Source organism: Euprymna scolopes, chromosome 29, assembly GCF_053919585.1.
Source record: "Euprymna scolopes isolate OS-2025 chromosome 29, ASM5391958v1, whole genome shotgun sequence".
Lineage (NCBI taxonomy): Eukaryota > Metazoa > Mollusca > Cephalopoda > Sepiida > Sepiolidae > Euprymna > Euprymna scolopes.
The window spans coordinates 22,258,238-22,274,855 of NC_136510.1; the positions used below are offsets into that span (position 1 = coordinate 22,258,238).

The 16,618-nt window shown below is 31.2% G+C and overlaps 2 pseudogenes; both read right to left on the minus strand.

Annotated features, from left to right (window-relative positions):
* Positions 1 to 5,940: 5,940 nt before the first annotated feature.
* Positions 5,941 to 6,074, minus strand: LOC145253006 (U2 spliceosomal RNA; annotated as a pseudogene).
* A 6,846-nt stretch (positions 6,075 to 12,920) lies between these two features.
* Positions 12,921 to 13,054, minus strand: LOC145253007 (U2 spliceosomal RNA; annotated as a pseudogene).
* Positions 13,055 to 16,618: the final 3,564 nt, after the last annotated feature.

The following is a 16,618-nucleotide window of genomic DNA, read 5'->3' on the forward strand; positions in this document are numbered from 1 at the left end:
GTATATATTTTATATTGGGTAGAATTAACAAAACTTAATTTCGCTACCATCATTATTTTTAGTGACATGCACTGTTAACATCAATAAAATCACTGGTGACAATACTTGATACCTGTTTCGTATAAGCACCAAATAACTATCACTATTTCGATTTGCTTTTTCATGATCATATGTTCATCTTGATACATTATAATAAACATTTCCATTCACTGGTCGTTTGCTTAGCTTAGGTTTACATCATTTTTTCACAATGTTTCTCTACTTGCTTTCAGCATGAGAGCAGATAATATTCTAAACGTTTCATGCATATCACACAAACTTATAATATTTGATCAACATTTGACTAACAATTTTTTGCCAATTTCCTTCAACATTCTCATTACCATTACTACAGTTTACATTTTGTCGTTAAAATGAAGCTGTACATGTTTCCTATTACTTGGAAACCAGATTTGTAAAAATCCCATTTTTTTTTCACTCTGAGAATTTTCATTATATTTCTTTGACAAACGATTTATTTTCAATGAACTTCAGCACATGATTGTTACTGCTTTTTCCCCTTTTGTCTTATATTTGTTTTTCTTCATGCCAAATATTTTATATATCAATTTTTTGCTAATTTCTTAAATTTTATTTCTTTAATTCTTAGTCCACCAATATAGTATAAGTTTCAATTGCATTGAACGCAATGTTTTAGATAGTAAACATCAGCATATTTCACTTTTCAAGCACTTTTTCATTTTATTTCAAATACTATGTTTTATTTCATTTTGTTGACACTCATTTACCTCTCTGGGGTGCTACAAGGAACATGTAGATTGATATACCAAACATGAATTGGTGCTTTATAACAATAGGTATCTATAATTTTGCTTAATTCTCTAACCTAAACTTATCATTAACTATCCGTAAATTATGTTTTAGTTTTGTGTATATATTTTATATTGTGAAGAATAAACAAAAATTCATTTCACCACCACATTTGCACTGTTAGCATACACAAATATCACTGGTTACAATCATTGGTAGCTGTTTTTTAAAAACACCAAATAACATTCACGCTTTCCATTGGTTTTTCATGATAACAATTTAATATTGATAAATTATAATAAACATGTCCATTACATTCTCTTTTTATCAATAAATATACTTGGTTGATAATTAAAGAACACAATGTTTATTGTAATAAAACTTGTGATCTATAACATCGAATTGTATAAATTAAAGTTTCCTTTCTCAATTGAAACAAACAACATATCCCACACTAAAAATGAGGATTTTACTATTGCCTTTTAGATCATTTTTTAACAATGTTTCTCTTCTTACTTTCAGCATCAGAAAATATAATTTTCTACACGTGTTTCATGCATACCACACAAACGTATATGTGACCAACATTTTACCTCTGATACATTTTTTTCCAATTTCCTTTCACCATTGTCATTATCATTAGTACAGTTTTCGTTTTGTCTTTAAAATGAAGTTGTACATGTTTCTTAATACTTCGAAACCAAATATATCAAAAAATAATTTTTTTCACTTACAAAATTTTCATGATATTTCTTTGACAATCATATTTGTTTTTAATTGAATTCAGCATATGATTCTTACTGCTTTATCACCTTTTATCTTATATTTCTTTTTCTTCATGCCAAATATTTTAAATATCAAATTTTTGCTCATTTCTTATATTGAATTAAAAAAATGGATTTTTTAATTCCACCAATATTGTATAAGGCTCAATTCCATTGAACACAGTGTTTTATATAGTAAACATCAGCATTTGTTTCTATTTTATTTCAAATACTGTTTCATTTCACTTTCTCGATAATCATTTACATCTTTGGGGTGCAACAGGGAACATGTAGAGTGATATATCAAACATGAATTGGAACTTTATAACAATAGGTATCTAGAATTTCCACATACCAGTGTGGATAGTTTTAAATATTTACAAACTTACAATTTACACACTATACACAAATGTATCTTTTTTTCTTTTCTTTGCTTATTTCTCGAACCTAAACTTATCATTAACTAAACCTAAACTTTGTTTACTGCATTTTGTGTATATATTTTATAATGGGTGAAATAAACAAAACTTAATTTGGCTAATATCATTTGTAGTGGCATGCACTATTGACATATATAAAATCACAGGTGACAATCCTTGATTCCAGTTTCGTATAAGCACAAAATATCTATCATTATTTCGATTTGTTGTTCATGATAAAAATTTAATATTGATACATTGTAATAAACATTTCCATTGCTTTTATCTTTTTATCAATACATATACTTGGTTGATAATTAGAGGACACAACTAACCCTATACTTTGCTTTACTTTGTTTTGTATATATATTTTGTATTGTGTGGAATTAACAAAGATTCATATGCAGGAATCTGTTGATACATTCCAAGAATCCCAATGCGACCAACAAACTTGAAAGACTACAATTTCTTTTTACTATGACCAATAAGAAAGCTCAAGGACTAAGTTGTTGGACTCATCCTGATCACCATTTTAAATTATTGTTAACAGTAAGTTTAACATTTTAAGTACAGAATAATATTCCTTTTGATATTTATAAATTACTATTTTCTGTGACAGATGTTACTTTTTCAATATTGATTGTACCCTCTTTTGTGTTTTTAAATTTTGCATACAATAATATTAAGCACACCATACCAAGACCACAATTTCAGTATCTAATAAACTTCCTACCAAGGTCAATGTTTTCAAGTGACAACGGAGAGTATTCATGTTATGTTTCACATTTTTATGTTTTGAAATATTTTGCTGCTTAATATCAAATTCAGCAGATGAGTTCTTTCTTATGCATCAAACAATTACATTTTCTGATATTCATTCAAACTAATTATTGAAAATCAATTTCATATTTTCTTTACTAAAATATTACTATGCTTGATTTCATCAAGTGGTGCGAATCTGTTTTTTACACTAACAATGTGCACATTTTTTGAAGAATAAAGTTTTTTTTTTTAAGGTGGTGAAGGTGATCCGGGGAGTGTTTTTTTTTTTTTTTCCAAAAAAGGTACTTTTTACGAATGGGTATCCAAGAAACATTCAGTATTTTGTCAGAAATTAAGATTTTCATTGACGACTCTCAATACTATCAGAAATGACCAATCTACACAATACAAACTAACTGTTTTGTTGGCTTTTTATTCTAACTCCAAACTAACCCATAACTACATATTGCTTTTATTTTGCAAATTTGATTTCCTTTAGTTTATATTGTGTAGCTGAATCAGAAATTGATTTAACTTTTGTCATTTGTAATTAACATGCTTTCAGCGCAATTACTACAGTGTAATCACACATGATATACCAAAATAAAAACACTTCAGATAAAGTCTTCTTACATAGAATTCAGTTTCTTACATGACATCTGATGAAGTCAGTACAAACGTTACAAACTAATACTTGAAAAACAATTTGACATTTACTGTACTACAATATCATATTTGTATAGAAGTAGAAATCTGGATACCTATTCTGATACCTAATAAAAGAAAGGACACTCTTTGGGGCGGATTTTGATGATAACAAGTCACTAATAAGAAATTATAATAAACATTCAAATAATTTAATTAAGAATTTTACCAAAATAAAATTGCATGGTAATCACCCAATTTCTGCCACAAAATTTTGATTGGCAAAACTCATAAACAGAAAATATATATTTTCTAATTTCATCTTTTTTTTTACATAATCTGATTTGATGTTTTCCTAAATATTCAAATCACTATTTTTTTGCTGCTTAATATCAAATACAGCAAATGATTTATTTTTTATGCATCAAACAATTACATTTTCTCATTCATCCAAACTAATCACTGAACATCAATTTCATATTTTCTTCACTAAAATATTACTGTGCTTGATGTCATCAAGTAGAGCGGATCATTTTTTTTTCATTTGTTCACACATTTTTCCAATTTATATATATTTTGTCTAAGATTCCTAGCCTATGTCATTGCATACCAATCTGTTTATTAAAAGTTAAGGTTCACTGTAAACACATACGTTACACCAAAATAAAAACGCTTCAGATAATGTCTTGATATTCAATTAAGTTTCTCACATGACATCTTATGAAGTTAGTAGAAATGTTACAGACTTTTGAATCTCAAACACTTTCAATACTGTGCACTGATATTTTCTTTTTTGGAATATAAGCACATTCATGATTTTTTTTACAAACGCCAACAAATGTCACATTTTGTAGCAATGTACTGAAACAATTATAAAAATAGGTATCTAGGAAAAGGCCACTACATATGTTATAAATTCCAAATTTCCACAACCTGGCAAATACTGGTACACGCTAGCAAATTTAGATTTGCAATTACAGAATATGATTCTAATTTTTTCCTTTGCTCTTTATTCTAACACTACACTAAGTTTACTGTTTTATTTCGCTACAGTTAATATTGTGTAGAACAATAAGAAAATCATAGTGAACAATGCATTCAACAAAATTTCACACAAATTTCTAGATACCTATATCTAATAAGTTCAAAAGAAAGGACACACTTAGGGAGGTATTTTGGTGGTCAAGTCACTAAATAGAGATTAGCTGGTTTCCCGGCATAGCCCAGGATGTAATAAAGATTGACTGAAATACATGTTCTAGCTGGTTTCTAGGCGTTGCCAGGGATGTAATATAGACACATTATGTTGTATATTACCTGTTCTCTTCTCCCTAAGGTAAAACAATTTCATATACATGCTGTAAATTACCTACGCTAGGGATAAAACATGAACAATACCAGTCCTAGGGTAGATAAAACAAATAATACATAGAGATGAAAGATTCCTCTCCCCTAAGAATAAAACATATATTCAATATCTGCTTTTGTTTTTTCATTGTTTATACGGACCCGAGCAACGCCGGGTAGCCCTGCTAGTCTATATATATAAAAGGCAAAAATCGGTGTGTATGTATGTATGTATGTATGTTTGTTTGTAACGCTAAAACTTTTGAAAGACGGAACCAGAGTTGACAAATTTGGTATCATATTGCACCTTGATCACCCGGATGACAAATATCGAAATTTCACGTCAAACGGACCAGTAGAAAGGGGTCAACTGATCGTTTTTCTCCTAGGGGGGCCCCCCAAAAAACCTGTCATTTTAACGTTATTCAATACGTGTCACGTGACGTGACGTCAGCTCAAACTTTTGACAGACACAACCAAAGTTGACAAATTATGTATCATATTGAACCTTGATCACCCGCATGACAAATATCGAAATTCCACACCAAACGGACCATTAAAAGGGGGTGAACTGATCATTTCTCTCCTAGGGGGGCCCCCCAAAAAACCTGTCATAAATACGCTTAGTCATGTCACGTGACGTGACGTCAACATCCAGTAATGGCGAACAAATGTAAACAAACACTTTGTTTTACCGATACTTTTGTAATTTCTCTTCTGCTTTGTTCTAGAGATTATTAAACTCCATGACAATGTCTCCAACGTATTTAACTGGTTAAAAATAGTATTTATACAAGAGTTTTAACGAAAAATATCAGGAAAAAATGTACAGGAATAAAAAAAAATTCAGCTTTCAAAATATTCTTCGATAAAAAAACCGATCTTTATATTTACGCTAGCCATTTTGTATATTACCACGTGACCTGCTATCTCTTAAACTGGAGGGGGGGGATCCACTTGAATCCAACAAAACCAGTAATTTTTTTTTTCTATTATATATACATCATTTTCTATAAAATTAAGTGTAGACTTTATAATTAAAACAAAAAATGTTATTCATACTAAAAAAAAAAAACGCTTAGTCATGTCACGTGACGTGACGTCAACATCCACTAATGGCGAACAATTGTACCTATTTACTATGCCTCCCCACGGGACAGAGTTAGACACCAGGGTCGTTTTTTAACGTGGAGAAAAGGTACAAAAATAAAAATTGTCTCAGTCGTGGAGGATTTCTCCTCCACCGAAAGAGAACAAGAAATAGAAGTGCAGCATCTGAAGAACAGATACTACACTTTGATCTTGACCAAAAGGCCAAGAATGCGAACAATTGTAAATAACAACTTTTTTCACAAAACCAACACCGTCTTTCTTTTTTTTCTCTCTCTCACCCACTTACTCTTCCCTCTCTCTCACCCTCTTTCTCTTGACGTCACACCACTGTTAAACTGTGGGGGGGGGGAACACATTCCCAGGCATTATCTCCTATAGATGCACATTTTATTAGAAATTCAGCTTTCAAAATATTAGACGATAATAAAAATATAAAACCAACACCCTCTTTCTCTTTTCTCTCTCTCTCACCAACTTACTCTTCTCTCTCTCTCACCCTCTTTCTCTTGACCTCCTACTACTGTTAAACTGTGTGTGTGTGGGGGGGGGGGAAGAGGCAGCTTGAAAACCAACAAAAACAGTGCACAGTTTCCCAAGCATTTGGGGTGGGAAGGGGGGGAAGAAGCCGAGCGCACAGTTTCGTGTGAGAGAGAGAGAACAATTCTCAACCTATATACTCAACAAATTTTTTATCTACAGATTTGGAAGTTTGTATATAGGGTATTCAGACATATGGAAATATATCTAGCATAATCTATCTATTATATCTATAAAAGTGAAAATGTGTGTGTGTGTGAGGTAGCCAGAGAGAGAGAGAGAGAGAGAGAGAGAGAGAGAGAGAGAGAGACAACAATTCTCAACCTATATATTCAATACATTTTTTATCTACAGATTTGAAAATTTGTATATAGGGTATTCAGACATATGGAAATATATCTAGCATAATCTATCTATTATATCTATAAAAGTGAAAATGTGTGTGTGTGTGTGTGTGTGTGTGTGCGTAAGAGAGAGAGAACAATTCTCAACCTATATACTCAACGTATTTTTATCTACGGATTTTAAACTTTGTATATAGGGTATTCAGACATATAGAAATATATCTAGCATAATCTATACATTATATCTATAAAAGTGAGAATGTGAGTGTGTGAGAGAGAGAGAACAATTCTCAACCTATATATTCAACAGATTTTTTACCTACAGATTTGAAAATTTGTATATTGGGTATTCAGACATATGGAAATATATCTAGCATAATCGATCTATTATATCTATAAAAGTCAGAATGTTTGCGTGTGGTTGTGTGTGTAAGGTTGCGAGAGAGAGAGAGAGAACAATTCTCAACCTATCTATTCAATAAATTTGTTATCTACAGATTTGACCATTTGTATATAGGGTATTCAGACATATGGAAATATATCCAGCATAATCTATCTATTATATCCATAAAAGTGAGAATGTGTGCGTGAGAGAGAGAGAGAGAGAGAGAGAGTAAGTACAATTCTCACCCTATATATTCAACAAATTTTTTATCTACCGATTAGAAAATTTGTATATAGGGTATTCAGACATATGGAAATATATCTAGCATAATCTATCTATTATATCTAGAAAAGTGAGAATGTGTGTGAAAGAGAGAGAGAGAAGAGAGAGAGAGAGAGAACAATTCTCAACCTATATATTCAACTAATTTTTATGTACAGATCTGAAAATTTGTATACAGGGTATTCAGACATATGGAAATATATCTAGCATAATCTATTATATCTATAAAAGGTAGAATGTGTGTGTGTGTGTGTGAGTGAGTGAGTGAGTGAGTGAGTGAGAGAGAGAGAGAGAGAGAACAATTCTCAACCTATATACTCAACAAATTTTGTATCTACAGATTTGATAATTTGTATATAGGGTATTCAGACATAAGGAAATATATCTAGCATAATCTATCTATTATATCTATAAAAGTGAGAATGTGTGTGAAAGAGAGAGAGAGAGAACAATTCTCAACCTATATATTCAACAAATTCTATCTTTACAGATTTGAAAATTTGTATATAGGGTATTCAGACATTTGGAAATATATCTAGCATAATCTATTATATCTATAAAAGTGAGAATGTGTGTGTGAGAGAGAGAGAGAAAGAACAATTCTCAACCTATATACTCAACAAATTTTTTATCTACAAATTTAAAAATTTGTATATAGGGTATTCAGACATATAGAAATATATCTAGCATAACCTATCTATTATATCTATAAAATGACCATGTGTGTGTGTGTGAGAGAGAGAGAGAGAGAGTCAGAGAGAGAGAGAGAACAATTTTCAGCTTGTGTGTGTGTGAGAAAGAGAGAGAGAGAGAGAGAGGAAGGAAAATTCTCACCCTATATATTCAACAAATTTTTTATCTACATATTAGAAAATTTGGATATAGGGTATTCAGACGTATGGAAATATATCTAGCATAATCTATCTATTATATCTATAAAAGTGAGAATGTGTGTGTGAGAGAGAGAGAAAGAGAGAGAGAGAGAGAACAATTCTCAACCTATATATTCAACTAATTTTTTATCTACAGATTTGAAAATGTGTATATTGGGTATTCAGACATATGTAAATATATCTGGCATAATCTATGTATTATATCTATAAAAGTGTGAATGTGAGTGATGGAAAGAGCAAAAAATTCTCAACCTATATAACCTATAAAAGTGAGAATATGTGTGAGAGAGAGAGAGAGAGAGAACAATTCTCAACCTATATATTCCACACATTTTTGGGCACAGATTTGGAAATTTGTATATAGGGTAGGCAGACATATAGAAATATATCTAGCATAATCTATCTATTATATCTATAAAAGTGAGAACTTGTGTGTGTGTGTGTGTGTGTGAGAGAGAGAGAACAATTCTTAACCTACATACTCAACAAATTTTTTACCTACAGTTTAGAAAATTTGTATATAGGGTATTCAGACATATGGAAATATATCTAGCATAATCTATCTATTATAACTACAAAAGTTAGAATGTGTGTGTGAGAGAGAGAGAGAGAGAACAATTCTAAACCTATATATTCAACAAATTTTTTATCTACAGATTTGAAACTTTGTATATAGGGTATTCAGACATATGGAAATATATCTAGCATAATCTATCTATTTTATCTATAAAAGTGAGAATGCGTGTGTGTGAGATAGCGAGAGAGAGAGAGAGAAAAAGAGAGAGATAAAAATTCTCAACCTATACATTCAACAAATTTTTTATCCACAGATTTGAACATTTGTATATAGGGTGTTCAGACATATAGAAATATATCTAGCATAATCTATCTATTATATGTATAAAAGTGAGAATGTGTGTGTGTGTGAGAGAGAGGACAATTGTCAACCTATGTATACAACAAATTTTTTATCTACAGATTTCAAAATTTGTATATTGGGCATTCAGACATATTTCAATATATCTGGCATAATCTGTCTATTATATCTATAAAAGTGAGAATGTGTGTGATAGAGAGAGAGAGAACAATTCTCAACCTATATACTCAACAAATTTTTTATCTACAGATTTGAAAATTTGTATATAGGGTATTCAGACATATGGAAATATATCTAGCATAATCTATTATATCTATAAAAGTGAGAATGTGTGTGTGTGTGTGTGAGAGAGAGAGAGAGAGAGAGAGAGAGAGAGAGAACAATTCTCAACCCATATACTCAACAAATTCTTTATCTACAGATTTTAAAATTTGTATATAGAGTATTCATACAAATAGAAATATATCTAGGATAATCTTTCTATTATATCTATAAAAGTGAGAATGTGTGTGTGTGTGAGCGAGAGAGAGAGAGAGAGAGAGAGAGAGAGAGAGAGAGAACAGTTCTCAACCTATACATTCAACAAATTTTTATATATAGGGTATTCAGAAATATCGAAATATATCTAGCATAATCTATTATATCTTTAAAAGTTAGAATGTGTGTGTGAGAGATAGAGAGAACAATTCTCAACCTATGCACTCTACAAATTTTTTATCTACAAATTAGAAAATTTGTATATAGGGTATTCACACATATGGAAATATATCTAGCATAATCTATCTATTATATCTATAAAAGTTAGAATGTGTGTGTGAGGTAGCCAGAGAGAGAGAGAGAGAGAGAGTAAGAACAATTTTCAACCTATATATTCAACAAATATTTGATCTACAGATTAGAAAATTTGTATATAGGGTATTCAGACATATGGAAATATATCTAGCATAATCTATCTATTATATCTCTAAAATTGAGAATGTGTGTGTGAGAGAGAGAGAGAGAACAATTTTCAACCTATATACTCAACAAATTTTTTTATCTACAGATTTGAAAATTTGTATATAGGGTATTCAGACATATGGAAATATATCTAGAGTAATCTATCTATTATATCTATAAAAGTGAGAATGCGTGTGTGTGTGAGAGAGAGCGACACAGAACAATTCTCAACCTATATATTCAACAAATTTTTTATGTACAGATCTGAAATATCACATTTGTATAGAAGTAGAAATCTTGATACCTACTCTGATACCTAATAAAAGAAAGGACACTCTTTAGGGCGGATTTTGATTATAACAAGTCACTAATTAGAAATTATAATAAACATTCTAATAATTTAAGAATTTTACCAAAATAAAATTGCATGGTAATCACCCAATTTCTGCCACAAAATTTTGATTGGCAGAACTCATAAACATAAAATATATATTTTCTAATTTCATCTTTTTTTTTTCTTTTTACATAATCTGGTTTGATGTTTTCCCAAATATTCAAATCACTATATTTTGCTGCTTAATATCAAATACAGCAACTGAGTTATTTTTATGCATCAAACAATTACATTTTCTCATTCATCCAAACTAATCACTGAACATCAATTTCATATTTTCTTCACTAAAATATTACTGTGCTTGATGTCATCAAGTGGAGCGGATCATTTTTTTTTCATTTGTTCACACATTTTTCCAATTTATATATATTTTAAAGATTCTTAGCCTATGTCATTGCATACCAATCTGTTTATTAAAAGTTAAGGTTCACTGTAAACACATATGTTACACCAAAATAAAAACGCTTCAGATAATGTCTTGATATTCAATTCAGTTTCTCACATGACATCTTATGAAGTTAGTAGAAATGTTACAGACTTTTGAATCTCAAACACTTTCAATACTGTGCACTGATATTTTCTTTTTTGCAATATAAGCACATTCATGATTTTTTTTACAAACGTTAAAAACTTTCACATTGTGTAGCAATATACTGAAACAATTATAAAAATATTTGTTTTTATTTTGAATGATGCAGGGCATCTGAAGAGAGATTTTTCTAACAAAATGAAAGTATAATTTTTAGCAATAGGTATCTAGGAAAAGGCCACTACATATGTTATAAGTTCCAAATTTCCACAACCTGGCAAATACTGGTACATGCTAGCAAATTTAGATTTGCAATTACAAAATATGATTCTAATTTTTTCCTTTGCTCTTTATTCTAACACTACACTAAGTTTACTGTGTTATTTCGCTACAGTTGATATTGTGTAGAACAATAAGAAAATCATAGTGAACAATGCATTCAACAAATTTCACACACATTTCTAGATACCTATATCTAATAAGTTCAAAAGAAAGGACACACTTAGGGAGGTATTTTGGTGGTCAAGTCACTAAAAAGAGATTATCTGGTTTCCCGGCATAGCCCAGGATATAATAAAGATTGACTGAAATACATGTTCTAGCTGGTTTCTAGGCGTTGCCAGGGATGTAATATAGACACATTATGTTGTATATTACCTGTTCTCTTCTCCCTAAGGTAAAACAATTTCATATACATGCTGTAAATTACCTATGCTAGGGATAAAACATGAACAATATCAGTCCTAGGGTAGATAAAACAAATAATACATAGAGATGAAAGATTCCTCTCCCCTAAGAATCAAACATATGTTCAATATCTGCTTTTGTTTTTTCATTGTTTATACGGTCCCGAGCAACGCCGGGTAGCCCTGCTAGTCTATATATATAAAAGGCAAAAATCGGTGTGTATGTATGTATGTATGTATGTTTGTTTGTAACGCTAAAACTTTTGAAAGACGGAACCAGAGTTGACAAATTTGGTATCATATTGCACCTTGATCACCCGGATGACAAATATCGAAATTTCACGTCAAACGGACCAGTAGAAAGGGGTCAACTGATCGTTTTTCTCCTAGGGGGGCCCCCCAAAAAACCTGTCATTTTAACGTTATTCAATACGTGTCACGTGACGTGACGTCAGCTCAAACTTTTGACAGACACAACCAAAGTTGACAAATTATGTATCATATTGAACCTTGATCACCCGCATGACAAATATCGAAATTCCACACCAAACGGACCATTAAAAGGGGGTGAACTGATCATTTCTCTCCTAGGGGGGCCCCCCAAAAAACCTGTCATAAATACGCTTAGTCATGTCACGTGACGTGACGTCAACATCCAGTAATGGCGAACAAATGTAAACAAACACTTTGTTTTACCGATACTTTTGTAATTTCTCTTCTGCTTTGTTCTAGAGATTATTAAACTCCATGACAATGTCTCCAACGTATTTAACTGGTTAAAAATAGTATTTATACAAGAGTTTTAACGAAAAATATCAGGAAAAAATGTACAGGAATAAAAAAAAATTCAGCTTTCAAAATATTCTTCGATAAAAAAACCGATCTTTATATTTACGCTAGCCATTTTGTATATTACCACGTGACCTGCTATCTCTTAAACTGGAGGGGGGGGATCCACTTGAATCCAACAAAACCAGTAATTTTTTTTTTCTATTATATATACATCATTTTCTATAAAATTAAGTGTAGACTTTATAATTAAAACAAAAAATGTTATTCATACTAAAAAAAAAAAACGCTTAGTCATGTCACGTGACGTGACGTCAACATCCACTAATGGCGAACAATTGTACCTATTTACTATGCCTCCCCACGGGACAGAGTTAGACACCAGGGTCGTTTTTTAACGTGGAGAAAAGGTACAAAAATAAAAATTGTCTCAGTCGTGGAGGATTTCTCCTCCACCGAAAGAGAACAAGAAATAGAAGTGCAGCATCTGAAGAACAGATACTACACTTTGATCTTGACCAAAAGGCCAAGAATGCGAACAATTGTAAATAACAACTTTTTTCACAAAACCAACACCGTCTTTCTTTTTTTTCTCTCTCTCACCCACTTACTCTTCCCTCTCTCTCACCCTCTTTCTCTTGACGTCACACCACTGTTAAACTGTGGGGGGGGGGAACACATTCCCAGGCATTATCTCCTATAGATGCACATTTTATTAGAAATTCAGCTTTCAAAATATTAGACGATAATAAAAATATAAAACCAACACCCTCTTTCTCTTTTCTCTCTCTCTCACCAACTTACTCTTCTCTCTCTCTCACCCTCTTTCTCTTGACCTCCTACTACTGTTAAACTGTGTGTGTGTGTGGGGGGGGGAAGAGGCAGCTTGAAAACCAACAAAAACAGTGCACAGTTTCCCAAGCATTTGGGGTGGGAAGGGGGGGAAGAAGCCGAGCGCACAGTTTCGTGTGAGAGAGAGAGAACAATTCTCAACCTATATACTCAACAAATTTTTTATCTACAGATTTGGAAGTTTGTATATAGGGTATTCAGACATATGGAAATATATCTAGCATAATCTATCTATTATATCTATAAAAGTGAAAATGTGTGTGTGTGTGAGGTAGCCAGAGAGAGAGAGAGAGAGAGAGAGAGAGAGAGAGAGAGAGAGAGAGAGAGAGACAACAATTCTCAACCTATATATTCAATACATTTTTTATCTACAGATTTGAAAATTTGTATATAGGGTATTCAGACATATGGAAATATATCTAGCATAATCTATCTATTATATCTATAAAAGTGAAAATGTGTGTGTGTGTGTGTGTGTGTGTGTGTGCGTAAGAGAGAGAGAACAATTCTCAACCTATATACTCAACGTATTTTTATCTACGGATTTTAAACTTTGTATATAGGGTATTCAGACATATAGAAATATATCTAGCATAATCTATACATTATATCTATAAAAGTGAGAATGTGAGTGTGTGAGAGAGAGAGAACAATTCTCAACCTATATATTCAACAGATTTTTTACCTACAGATTTGAAAATTTGTATATTGGGTATTCAGACATATGGAAATATATCTAGCATAATCGATCTATTATATCTATAAAAGTCAGAATGTTTGCGTGTGGTTGTGTGTGTAAGGTTGCGAGAGAGAGAGAGAGAACAATTCTCAACCTATCTATTCAATAAATTTGTTATCTACAGATTTGACCATTTGTATATAGGGTATTCAGACATATGGAAATATATCCAGCATAATCTATCTATTATATCCATAAAAGTGAGAATGTGTGCGTGAGAGAGAGAGAGAGAGAGAGAGAGAGAGAGTAAGTACAATTCTCACCCTATATATTCAACAAATTTTTTATCTACCGATTAGAAAATTTGTATATAGGGTATTCAGACATATGGAAATATATCTAGCATAATCTATCTATTATATCTAGAAAAGTGAGAATGTGTGTGAAAGAGAGAGAGAGAAGAGAGAGAGAGAGAGAACAATTCTCAACCTATATATTCAACTAATTTTTATGTACAGATCTGAAAATTTGTATACAGGGTATTCAGACATATGGAAATATATCTAGCATAATCTATTATATCTATAAAAGGTAGAATGTGTGTGTGTGTGTGTGAGTGAGTGAGTGAGTGAGTGAGTGAGAGAGAGAGAGAGAGAGAACAATTCTCAACCTATATACTCAACAAATTTTGTATCTACAGATTTGATAATTTGTATATAGGGTATTCAGACATAAGGAAATATATCTAGCATAATCTATCTATTATATCTATAAAAGTGAGAATGTGTGTGAAAGAGAGAGAGAGAGAACAATTCTCAACCTATATATTCAACAAATTCTATCTTTACAGATTTGAAAATTTGTATATAGGGTATTCAGACATTTGGAAATATATCTAGCATAATCTATTATATCTATAAAAGTGAGAATGTGTGTGTGAGAGAGAGAGAGAAAGAACAATTCTCAACCTATATACTCAACAAATTTTTTATCTACAAATTTAAAAATTTGTATATAGGGTATTCAGACATATAGAAATATATCTAGCATAACCTATCTATTATATCTATAAAATGACCATGTGTGTGTGTGTGAGAGAGAGAGAGAGAGTCAGAGAGAGAGAGAGAACAATTTTCAGCTTGTGTGTGTGTGAGAAAGAGAGAGAGAGAGAGAGAGGAAGGAAAATTCTCACCCTATATATTCAACAAATTTTTTATCTACATATTAGAAAATTTGGATATAGGGTATTCAGACGTATGGAAATATATCTAGCATAATCTATCTATTATATCTATAAAAGTGAGAATGTGTGTGTGAGAGAGAGAGAAAGAGAGAGAGAGAGAGAACAATTCTCAACCTATATATTCAACTAATTTTTTATCTACAGATTTGAAAATGTGTATATTGGGTATTCAGACATATGTAAATATATCTGGCATAATCTATGTATTATATCTATAAAAGTGTGAATGTGAGTGATGGAAAGAGCAAAAAATTCTCAACCTATATAACCTATAAAAGTGAGAATATGTGTGAGAGAGAGAGAGAGAGAGAACAATTCTCAACCTATATATTCCACACATTTTTGGGCACAGATTTGGAAATTTGTATATAGGGTAGGCAGACATATAGAAATATATCTAGCATAATCTATCTATTATATCTATAAAAGTGAGAACTTGTGTGTGTGTGTGTGTGTGTGAGAGAGAGAGAACAATTCTTAACCTACATACTCAACAAATTTTTTACCTACAGTTTAGAAAATTTGTATATAGGGTATTCAGACATATGGAAATATATCTAGCATAATCTATCTATTATAACTACAAAAGTTAGAATGTGTGTGTGAGAGAGAGAGAGAGAGAACAATTCTAAACCTATATATTCAACAAATTTTTTATCTACAGATTTGAAACTTTGTATATAGGGTATTCAGACATATGGAAATATATCTAGCATAATCTATCTATTTTATCTATAAAAGTGAGAATGCGTGTGTGTGAGATAGCGAGAGAGAGAGAGAGAAAAAGAGAGAGATAAAAATTCTCAACCTATACATTCAACAAATTTTTTATCCACAGATTTGAACATTTGTATATAGGGTGTTCAGACATATAGAAATATATCTAGCATAATCTATCTATTATATGTATAAAAGTGAGAATGTGTGTGTGTGTGAGAGAGAGGACAATTGTCAACCTATGTATACAACAAATTTTTTATCTACAGATTTCAAAATTTGTATATTGGGCATTCAGACATATTTCAATATATCTGGCATAATCTGTCTATTATATCTATAAAAGTGAGAATGTGTGTGATAGAGAGAGAGAGAACAATTCTCAACCTATATACTCAACAAATTTTTTATCTACAGATTTGAAAATTTGTATATAGGGTATTCAGACATATGGAAATATATCTAGCATAATCTATTATATCTATAAAAGTGAGAATGTGTGTGTGTGTGTGTGAGAGAGAGAGAGAGAGAGAGAGAGAGACAGAGAGAGAACAATTCTCAACCCATATACTCAACAAATTCTTTATCTACAGATTTTAAAATTTGTATATA